Genomic DNA, 12321 nt, shown 5'->3' with positions numbered 1-12321 from the left:
CCTGTCTCTGGATTTTTATTCACCTAATGGAACGAAGACGGAGCAGATCCAGAGGATGTTTTCTAAAGAGCGATGAAGCCCACTGAGAATCGACTGTGGTATTTCTGAATGTCAGACATGGTGGGGATGAGACTCGCCCACTCACTTCTTCACACTGGCACCATCAGACATAACGCCATGCAGTCTATGATGGTGGTTCTCAACTGGTGGGTCAGAACCCAAAAGTAGGTCGCAGAGCTGTTTTCAGTGCCAAAAATGTTGCAGAAAGTCTACATTGTGCATGCAGAGTCTGAGTTTCTCCTTGAGTAAAAACATGAAACATGTGACTGTGCTGCAGATACACAAATGTAAGGCAGAAGCCAAACATAAGCGGGATCTTCAGTGAGTCTATTCCTGCTGTCAGCAGCACCTCGTCCCTGTGCTGGTGAATGCTGAAGCACGATCAGCATGTTAACAGCACAGTGCCACTGATGTTTGGCTCATTGTCTGACTGGAAAATAAATCTTCACCCAAGCCAAAGTCCTCTGTCAGACTGAATAAGATTGTTAATTTCACCCTCTACCTTTACAAGCCTTCCAAGGTCAGCTGCTGAGAAGCATCCCCACAGCATGATGCTGCCACCACCATGCTTCACAATGGGGATTAGGGCTGGGCAATTAATCGAAATATGTCCTACTGCAATTTTCAAATTGCAAAAGGTGCAATATAACTTCGACCTCAAATATGTGTTATAATACCAGTGTAATTTCATTTTTGTGCAGCAGAGATATGTTCCACCTAGAAATGGGTGGTAATACGGTAATACCATATACCGAAGTATTAAAAGATAGCCACGGTATAGCTTAATCACCGTCATGAAGACAGTACTGCGTACACGTTTATAAAAAACTGCCTTAAGAGTAGGGGTGCACCGATTGCAATTTTCAGGCAGATCACCGATCTTTAAAAAGCCTGACCTGCCGATTCCGATTTTGGCCGATACCAATCTTCTTTATAACTGACAGCATACACCTTCAATGTTCCAATCTTATTTTATTGAAAAACATTGAACAATACTGTGAAACAATACAAACTTGTTGTTTTAACTGCACATGAGGTAGTTCTCTCAAATATAAATGAAAAGTTTAAAGCAATGCTGTCCAAACTACTAAATTATATCAGTTCTTTTAGTCTTTCATTTTTCACATTTTAGTAGGTGGAGGCATATGAAACTGATCTTATCCACCGCTCTTATTTACAAGGATCGGCCGATCGCCGATCTCCTAAAATTAAGGAAATCAGCGCCAATACCGATTTTATCCGATTGATCGGTGCACCCCTACTTCAGAGTCTGTGTCCATTCCAACTGTAGCACCACTGTGTGTCTGTGTGTGAAGATGCTTCAGAGGTGATGACAGAATTTCTGTTAATGATGTCGGGCCAATTTAGCACACGACGAACGCGCGCATACATACTGGCGCATAGAAACTCGTGCGCCATGGTATGACGTAAGCGCTAGTGTAGATCAATGACAAAAATCATGAAGTCCATTAACGCGCTGCAACTTTCTGTGGCAGTAACACCACGGTTTTAAAATACTCAACCTCTGGATGTTAAATAGATTAAGTTAATTGATGCTAATTGATTACTTTAGGCACTGAAGTCCCTAAAGTTTTATAATTCCCTATGAAGTGAACTTGGCATTGTTGCACTATGAGGAAATAATATTAAAGGCCAATCTTTATCTGGGGGTACTGGCGGTAAAACCGTATACCCCGGTAAAATTTGGGGAGGGTATGATGGTGTTAACAAGTGGATACCACCCAAGCCTAGTTCCACCCATCATACAAACATTTAAGTTTCATTTTTTAGAATAGTTCTCAAAAATCCTACTTTCCTTTTTTTTGGAGTTTTTTTTTTAATCAAAATTAGAGTGACTTAAAAATGCACATTCCCTTTAATGCAACATTTAATGTTGAATTTTCAATATAAGTCAAAACGATTGCAAACTGGACTTTTTTCAAAATTGTCCTGCCCCAGTTTAAATCTATTTAATATTGTTCTGGTTCAAATATAGAATGATTTATTGCTTGTGTTGAAAGAAAAGCGTTGGATGAGGAACTTAAAAATAATTACACATTAAATCGCAATATTGGAAAAATAATGACGATTAGATTATTTTCTCAAATCGTTCAGCCCTCATGGGGATGGTTTGTGTTTCTGCCACTTCACCATGGAGTCTCCCACATGCCTTCTGGTGAACTCTGGGGATGTTCAGAGTAGGGCTGAACGATTTGGGAAAATAAAATAATTGCAATTATTTTCCCCAGTATTGTAATTGCGATTTAATTTACAATTATTTCTTAATTCCTTATATTGTGTTTCTTTTACTAACAAACAAAAGCAATAAATCATTCTATATTATAACACAACACAATATTAGATAAAACTAGAGCTGAAAATTTGTGAAAAATATCTAATTGTCATGATTTTGACTCATATTGCAAATTAGATAAGAATTGATGTATTAAAGGGAGTTATCATTTTTATGTCATCCTCCTATTTAATAAGAAAAACGTACAAAAAGTAGGATTTTGTAGACAATTCTAAAAAAAAAAAACCCTGTGGATGATTGCACAATCTGTATTGCATAACATCTCTGCTGCAAAAAAAGTTTTAAACATCAGGTTACATTTCAGGTTAAAGACATATTGCACCTTCTGGGATTTGAAAATAGCAGCAGGCCATCCTGATTTAATCTAAATTTTTGATTAACTGCCCAGCCCTAGTTCAGAGCCTTGGAAATGTTTCTGTCTCCCTCCCCTGACTTAGACTTTTCAATAACATTTTCTCTGAGTTGCTTGGAGTGTTCTTTTGCCTTCATGGTGTAATGGTAGCCAGAAATACTGATGAACCAGTGACACAGGTGTTTTTATACTACAATCACTAACTATGAGACTACTAGCACCAACTGTGTGGACCTCTGTTGGATTAGCTCAGTCACTTTAAAGAGGGTGAATATTTCTGCAGTCGCTGATTTTACCTGACAGATTTTTATTAAGAGGAGATTTTTTTTGTTATGTAGACTTTAAATACTAAAATATGGATATCTGGACCCAAATTCATCAGCAACCTGACTAAATAGCTGTAATGATAGGTTAACATCTGAAAAGTGCTCCTGGGGGTCCGACAGTCTCTCAGTGAAGCTGAAAAGCCGGTTTTCTCTTCATGAACCGTCACAGATGGACCAGGAGAGAGAGGCCACAGTAAGAGAGTGTAAGGAGAGTAAAACCCTGGAGCCTGGGAGCTGTTTCCTGTGCCGTGTGCCGGCTGCTTCCAGGCTAAATGAAGGACATTGTCCAGGCCGGAGCAGGCGGGGGCCCAGCGTCAGCACGGGCCCGCAGGCCCACTTCCTCTGGGTTAATCTGGAACATTCCTCCTGCTATGGAAATGAGCATGGATGTTTAAGGATGGGTGTGTTAGGAAGAGGGTTTATAGTGGGCTGGGGTAGGGCTGGGCGATATATCCAGTTTTTAAGATACACTACATGGACAAAAGTATTTGGCCACACCTGTTAATTATTGAATTCAGATGTTCCAATCAGACCCGGTCCCACAGGCGTACAAAATCATCACCTAGCCATCTAGTCTCAAACATCTGTGATCCTAAATGGGTTGTTCTGAAGAGCTCAGTCTTCCAGCGTGGTTCTGTGATGATGACACCTTTGACAGAAGATGGCTGGTGAAATTTAATCCCTGCTGGATATCCCACAGTCAGCTGTCAGTGATATTATTAGAAAGTGGAAGAGTTTAGGATTAATGTAAACACTGAAACTGCAGCAGGAGCTTCATGACTGAAAAACTGTAAAGACACATCAGCACTAGAAATCTCTGATAACGTGGCTTGACATTCTTAAAGCAGTAGAAAAAAACTGCTGTGTCGACACTCAGTAAGCTCTCAGAATCGAGCACAATTTCTTCAAAACTAGTCAAAGTTAGTGATTGAAGAACAGGAAGTTGGTTTGTAAAATGTGGCTAAAGTTAGCAGTGCTACGACGCTAGGTCAGCATGGCAGAAGCAGCTAACTAAATCAGCTACAGTGGCTACAAAAGCAGCTACAACGGCTACTAAAGCAGCTACAGCGGCTGCTAAAGCAGCTACAGCGGCTACTAAAGCAACTACAGCGGCAGCTAAAGTTGCTACAGCGGCAGCTAAAGCTGCTACAATGACTACTAAAGCAGCTACAGCGGCAGCTAAAGCTGCTACAATGACTACTAAAGCAGCTACAGCGGCTACTAAAACAGCTACAACAGCTAATAAAGTAGCTACAGCGGCTACTATAGCAGCTACAGCGGCTACTAAAGCAGCTACAGCAGCTGCTAAAGCAGCTACAACGGCTAATAAGGCAGTTACAGCAGCTGCTAAAGCAGCTACCACAGCTACTAAAGCTGCTACAGCGGCTACTAAAGCAGCTACATCAGCTACAAAAGCAGCTACAGTGGCTACTATAGCAGCTACAGCGGCTGCTAAAGCAGCTGCAGCGGCTGCTAAAGCAGCTACAGTGGTTACTATAGCAGCTACAGCGGCTGCTAAAGTAGCTACATCGGTTACTAAAGCAGCTACAGGCGCTACTTAAGCAGCTACAGCGACTGCTTAAGCATCTACAACAGCTACTAAAGCAGCTACAGGCGCTACTTAAGCAGCTACAGTGGCTGCTTAAGCATCTACAGTGGCTGCTTAAGCATCTACAACAGCTACTAAAGCAGCTACAGGCGCTACTTAAGCAGCTACAGTGGCTGCTTAAGCATCTACAGTGGCTGCTTAAGCATCTACAACAGCTACTAAAGCAGCTACAGCTGCTACTAAAGCAGCTACAGTGGCTGCTAAAGCAGCTATATCGGCTTCTAAAGCAGCTACAGTGGCTACTATAGCAGCTACAGTGGCTGCTAAAGCAGCTACATCGGCTACTAAAGCAGCTACAGGCGCTATTAAAGCAGTTACAGCGGCTGCTAAAGCAGCTACATCGGCTACTATAGCAGCTACAGTGGCTACTATAGCAGCTATAGTGGCTGCTAAAGCAGCTACATTGGCTACTAAAGCAGCTACAGGCGCTATAAAAGCAGCTACAGTGGCTGCTAAAGCAGCTACATCGGCTACTAAAGTAGCTACAGCAGCTACTAAAGCAGCTACATTAGTTGCTAAAGCAGCTACATCGGCTACTAAAGCAGCTACATTAGCTGCTAAAGCAGGCAGCTGTGTTATAGTTCAGACAGACTGGGGTTTTTGCCTGGAGGGATTTAAAATATTAAGAACTAGACTGTTTATTAGACTACAGAGAAAAAAAAGGTGTTTGATTTTTTATCTACATTATCACAGGCGTTCCTAACTGTGACAACCTTTTGTTTTTCCCTGCAGAAAAATAAAGACATTTATGTCATAATTAACCTTAAACATATCCTGATTCTATTTTCGGCTCATGTTTCCCACCCCCACTCCTTCCTCCTATGAAAATGTGCCTGTAGGCTCGTGTGTGGGTGTGTCTCTGTGTGTTAGGGAGAGGTTTTATGGTCGGGTCTGGGGTCAGGTCTAGCAGGAACCATCTGGAGACGGTCCCCTCCACACACACAGACGTGGTTCGTTTGCATAGACAGGCAGCACTTGTCAACACAGCAGGTGAAACTTTGCGCTCCGCTTGTGACCCGGCCCTGAACCGGCCCTCGGCCCTGACACGGCATCTGCTGCACGAGCAGAAAACGAAGCATTTCTCCAAATGAATAACTGATGCAAACATTCCAGCCAGCTGAACTGTTCCTGAGACTCTGCAAAAACAGGAAGCAAAATGCATTTGATAAAAGCAGAGCCAAACAGGCTGACATGGAAAACATCCGGGAGCACAGGGGAAAAAAAAAGAAATGAAAAAGAGATTCTGCTAAAAGCTGAGTGATGTTCAGATGCCACATGCCCCGACTCCAGGACACGTGCAGAGGACGAGCGAGAGAGAGGGAGCGAGAGAAGTAAGTGAAGTGATACCAGAGCTGCAGCAGCAGGACTGCTGGACAGCCTCACACGCTGTCAGAGAGTGATTAGCATAAACCTCTCTGCATTATGTATCAGCAGCGTGCAATACTTCTGTGTCACTGCATCTATACATGTGAAACAGCTACACTGTGCATGCTTTTATTTATTCATGCTCACTTCTGCACAGCCACACATAATGTACATGTGGACTCTGACGTTTGACGTTTCTGCAGGAGTTTTTTAAATCACCTCTGAGGTTCAGTCCCGTTTCAAAGTTTTACCCTGCCCCTCTACTTCCAGTAACCCCCTTTAGCTGCTCAATACAGAGGCAACAGAAATAGTACGACCCTTCCAGTTCCGGGATAAACAATGCATTCAACTTCTTGCACATTTATAACCAATTTATACTGCTTCTAGCCCGTTTTGCCACTTCTTTTGTCATTTTTGGCCACTCTCATCTAAGTTTTGCCACTTTTATCCAGCTTTTTGCAATTTTTTTTACCACTTCTCGTCCAATTAATTGCCACTTTTTACCCATTTTCCCAGCTTTTTTCTGATTTTTGCCCATTTTTTCACCTTTTAATCTGCTTTTTGCCACTTTTTGACAATTTTTAACTTATCTTTTGGTCACTTCCCACCCATTTTTGCTTCTTTCTGCCCTTTCTGCCACTTTTCTCCCAGTGTTTGCCGCTTTTTGACCACTTTTGTCAACATTAACTCATTTAATTGCCACTTTTCACCTCTTAGATTGTGGCTCTTGCAAAAGGATTTTTCAATAATTTGGCTCTTTGGTTGAGCAGGGTTGAGTAACACCGGTCTATGCAGTGAAAACTGACAGAAATGGGTTGGAGTGGCAATAAAAAGTACGTTCAAGGTGGCAAAAGTGGTAAAAATGGGTGAAAAGGGACAAATAAATGAGTTACAGGTGGCAAAAATGGTCAAAGAGCAGCAAAAATGTGGCAAAAATGAGGAAAATAATGGCAAAAATTATACAGCATGGGCAAAAAACAGCATAAAGGTGGAAAAAATAAGCAGAGAGTGGGAAAAGTGGGAAAATTTAATGGGAAAAGGCAGCTTAAACAGGTGAAAAGAGGCACAAAACGGGGGGAAATTTGCAAACAGCAGGATAAAAGTGTCAAAAAAGAAATAAGAGTGGCAAAAAAGTGAGAAAAGAAGTGGTAAAATGGGCTAAAAGTAGTATAAATTGAATTAAAATGGGCAAAAAGATTAAAAAGGGGCAAAAAATTGCAAATAAGGGCAATGGAAATATACAGAAAAATATAGGTTGACAATGAAGTTTGAGAATTAAAGCCTCCTGAATAACTGTGGGAAACAAACTGATTAAAGTGACCTGCAATGGATCATTTCTCATGTCAGAGTTTCCCTATTTTAAGGTTTTCTGGGGATAATATTTCAAATTAAGACATAAAAGAGCCACACGTTGAGTATCTCTGTCATAAAGGGCCAACTCCATGCTATTCTCTTCAGGTCTGTATCCAAACAGGAAGTCAATTACTGGAGTTAAAGACGGGAGAAAAGTAAGACTGAAACAAAAACAGTCCTGAATGCAAAATAAAGGAATTTTAAACGCCGCCAAAATAAATCTAAAAAGGATGAATGGAACATCCTGGAGGTCATGGGTCAAGTCCAAGGTCATCAGGTCTCAGGTTCATCCCTGCTGAATTTTCCTCAAACATTGCTCAAACGTCCACTCTGACTCCAGGCTGGACTGCTGGATTTTAGATGTTCCCGGTCAAGAACACCTCCAACCCCTCCCTTTATTCCTCTGGATGTTTGCCAGCGGTCTGACCCTCTAAATCAAACAGAAAAGAGGACAGAGAGAGACCGGGACCGGGGTACTGACACAGGCCCTGACGACAGAATCACCTCTGGGAGTTGCTTACCCCACATAATGACAGGAAAATCCCTCAGTCTCCTCATTTCCCTGTGAGCTGGGGCAGGAACTGGGTCAGACGGACTCACAGACAGATGGACGGCCCCTCTGAGAGCCAAAAACACAGGTACAGCTGAAGTCCACCTTAGAAACACGCTGCCTCTAATCGTTCATGCTGAAGTCTACGGTAGAAGTCAATGTTCACGCCGGGTCAGCGTCAGCACTCTCACACAGGAACAGGATGTCCACAATGACGGGTAATTAGCTCCTCAGCAAGCAGCGCTATTGAAACAGGAGCTTTTATCAACATCCGAGACAGAATGACAGAGTCCTCCACTGATAAAGTCTCTTATTAATGAGCAGCGCTGAAGATTTCTACCAGAGTTAACCTTCACACAGATTCTACAACAGAGCAGAGATGGCTGAAAATTCAGACTGGACTGAGTTCATGAAGGAACGGCAGATTTAAAGACTCTGACAGGGCGACAACCACGACTGAATGAACTATAAACATGAGAAAACTCTCCTACAGATATCTGATTAAAACACGTTTATAAGAAGATTTTATACCATACGACACGGTGTAAAAAATCTGATACAGGACGACGTCAGTGTGACACAAAAACAAACAACACGATCTGAAGTTATGAGAGGATAGGACAGGGTTTCTCAGCGTTGGGGTCGGGACCCCAATGGGGGTCGCGAGACACTGAGAGGGGGTCTCCAGATACCTTAAAAAACTAAGAACACTTTTGAATTACACTGTTGCCACTCTACACCAATTTTTTCCTAAGTTTAACAGATTTTTATCACTTTTCCCAACAATTTTACCAATTTTAACACATTTTTTTCACTTTTCCCAACAATTTTGTCAATTTTAACACATTTTTTTTTTACTTTTCCCACCAATTTTAACACATTTTCATCACTTTTCACACCAAATTTGTCAATTTTAATACAATTTTATCACTTTTCCCACAAATTTTGCCAATTTTAACACATTTTTATCACTTTACCCAACAATTTTGTCAATTTTAACACATTTTTATCACTTTACCCAACATGTTGTCAATTTTAACACATTTTTATCACTTTTCCCATCAATTTTGTCAACTTTAACACATTTTTTAGCACTTTTCCCACCAATTTTATCAATTTTAACACATTTTTATCACGTTACCCAACATGTTGTCAATTTTAACACATTTTTATCACTTTTCCCACCAATTTTGTCAACTTTAACACATTTTTTAGCACTTTTCCCACCAATTTTATCAATTTTAACACATTTTTATCACTTTTTCCAACAATTTTGCCAATTTTAACAGATTTTTATCACTTCTCCCTGACAATTTTGTCAATTTTAAAACATTTTTATCACTTTTCCCACCAATTTTAACCCATTTTTAGCACGTTTCCCACCAATTTTGTCAATTTTAAAACATTTTTATCACTTTTCTCACCAATTTTGCCAATTCTAACCCATTTTTATCACGTTTCCCACCAATTTAGTCAATTTTAACAGATTTTTTATCACTTTTCCCACCAATTTTTTCCAATTTTAACACATTTTTGCAGTTGAAAACCCATTTTTGTCAACTTTAAACCCTTTCCACCATTTTTTTTTTGCCTGTTTTTGCCATTTCTAAACCAAATCTTGCCACTCTCTGCCTATTGTTGGCTCTGTTAACCCATTATTGCCACTGTTAACCCCTTTTTTCCCCACTTTTTAAGACACATTTCACAATTTGATATGCCAGTTTCTGACTATTTCTGCCTCCACAAACCCTTTTTAGCCAGTTTATATCAATTTTCATCCCATTTAACCAAATTCCCACCTATTTTTGCCACTTTAACCCATTTTTGCTGGTTTTTGGGGTTATTTTTTCACTTTTGTGTAATTTTTGGCATTTATAACCCATTTCTGCTACTTTTAAAATCTAATTTAACCACCTTTCCCACCATTTCTGGCCATTATTAACCCATTTGAGCTATTTTTAATATATTTTAATATATTTTAATTCTTTTTTTAACAAAAGGATTAACATTTTTTTAAAAGTCTACTTACTACACAAATGAATTTCAATGTGTCTCTTTGATAAGAGTGGTTATTATTCAGGTTAAATATAAAATACCACAGCTTCACTTTATTATGGACCATGGTTTTGCTCTCCCATCTTCCCCCCTGATAGACGACTTTGTCTCCACATGACTGTTCTAGAAAGTTCATGGCTGTGTTCAGGTACAGTGGGGGTCCCCGGTCTCTGGCACCTTTATTTTGGGGCTCGCGGGCTGAAAATGTTGAAAACTTCTGGGATAGGATACTACTCAATGTGATAAAACACATTTTGTGTATTCAACACACATTTAAAAACACGTGGTGACTGTGATTCAACAGTCAGTTTTATTTATTTTTACATTTAGTGTTTAATTTCTCTACAGAGCTAGCTGGAGTCAAAGTTTGTTGCGTAATAATTCTTGAGCAATAAAGCTGATTCTGATACCATGAGATTCAAGATGACATGATGCCATGCAGGACAATGCAATATGAAAAGATGCAATATTATGTCTCCAATACGAGACTACTTGATGCAATTTAATATAATTAAATGCATTACGACACAATGTCAGAATGTAATGCAACGAGCTACAAATGATGCTTCAATAGATCCTTAAATTTGTGTCGCTTTGATGCCACAGATAAGAATAACAGTGAAGAACTGATAATTTTGAAGAACATGGTATTAAATCAATCATCATTTATTGGCACAGAGCCAACTCATAGCCAAAGTTCACTGTAGACTGTCTTTAAAGAGGGCCGTTCTAGACCGTACTCTCTGATATGTTTTAATAAAGATGAATCAGCGTGAGCTCAGCACTCAGAAACACGTAGGATCATCAGAGAGGTGAGGTAAAGCTTCCCTCTAACAAGCCGTCTGTTGTAAAGATCCCAGAGCAACAATATGACTTTATTCATCAGTCACGTCTGGTAATATGAGCCGCCGCGCCTTTCTACCTTTTTATCCTCTCAGACAAAGACAGGAAGTCCTCTAAGCAGAAACTCCATTCAGAGTAAAAGCAGACTTCTGGGCCCCATCCCAGCTGTGGCTTTGACTGATCAATTATTCACTGATTCCTCCACTCCACGTCTCTCCGTCCCTCCCTGAGCAAACTTTACATAATACAGTATCTGGGCTGTGTGTTTAAGATGGAGCCAGCAGAGCCAGACGGGGATGTTTGCCTCTATTTGTTCATGTGTTTGTTTGTGTGTTCAGCAAACATCCACAGAAACACGACGGGACGGGGCAGACGGGACAGAGAGCTTCTCTCTCTGACCGTCACTGCAGCTGGACAACGTGAAGCCAGTCTGGGACGTTTTCATACTTCACTTTAACCTCTTAGTTTTTTTTTTTTTTAATTTTTGGGCCTTTTCATGCCTTTATTTGATAGAGGAAGGGCAGTGGATAGACTCGGAAACAGGGAAGAGAGCGGGGAGAGACATGCGGTAAAGGGCCATAGGCCGGATTCGAACCCGGACCACCCGCATACATGGGTAGCGCCTTAAACCACTTGACCATCTGCGCACCCTTAACCTCTTTGTTTTAAAAGAAATGAAGGACCTGCAGAGGGAATACTATGACACGAACTTCACCACAGAAAAGGAACTTGTTCTGGATCCCTGAGGAAATAAGGAGACGGTATGAGGTAAATGTTTGGTCAGATGAGTTCTGACTCGTCCACTGAGCTGTCTGTGAGTTTTTAAAGTGAAATGAGACTTTAAGGAGCTGTGTTACATCCTGACAACATGATTGATGCAGTGTGATGTGGTCCAGCATCCTCCCATCATCATTCCTGTTTTTACTTCTGTCTGCCGTGTTGGGATGTGTGAGAAACAAGGACGACAAGGCATCAGGAGAGACAGGAATGTTTCATTCATTTTCTGACACTTTGCTCACTTCACAAAGCTTGTTTTATAAAATGAAGACAATCCTGCGTGAATAATATTCAGATCCATGTTTGAAGTGTTATGGTGGGACTTCTTCTTCCACTCTTTGCTGCATTTTGCCCACATTTCTGCCACATTTTTGCCCGTTTTAGTCACTTTCACACTCTTTTCTTGTTCTTCTTGCTGTTTTTGGCCATTTTTTGCCAGCTGTATCTCATTTTTGGTAACTTCTCACCCGTTTTTGCCACTTTTAATCCATATTTACTGCTTTTACTGCCATTTCTTTTTGCCACTTTTTGCCCATTTTTACTACTTCTATCCAATTTTTGTCATGAGTTGTTTTTTACCTCTTTTATCCTGCTTTTTGCTATTGCAATTTTTTCCCTTTTTTGGCCACTTTTGCCCATTTAAGCCGTGTTTTGCTATCAAATGCCACTGTTTTCAGCATTCTTGCCACTCCTTGCTGCTTTTTGACCATTTTCCCC

The 12321-nt window shown here is 40.6% G+C and overlaps 1 protein-coding gene across 3 annotated transcripts in view; it reads right to left on the bottom strand.

Annotated features, from left to right (window-relative positions):
* srgap1a (SLIT-ROBO Rho GTPase activating protein 1a) overlaps positions 1-12321 on the bottom strand; it is a 164848-nt gene that overhangs the window by 88311 nt on the left and 64216 nt on the right. The window lies entirely within an intron of this gene.

Source organism: Cheilinus undulatus, linkage group 9, assembly GCF_018320785.1.
Source record: "Cheilinus undulatus linkage group 9, ASM1832078v1, whole genome shotgun sequence".
Lineage (NCBI taxonomy): Eukaryota > Metazoa > Chordata > Actinopteri > Labriformes > Labridae > Cheilinus > Cheilinus undulatus.
The sequence above is the reverse complement of the archived record's forward strand: the minus strand, read 5'-3'. Positions and strand labels throughout refer to the sequence as shown.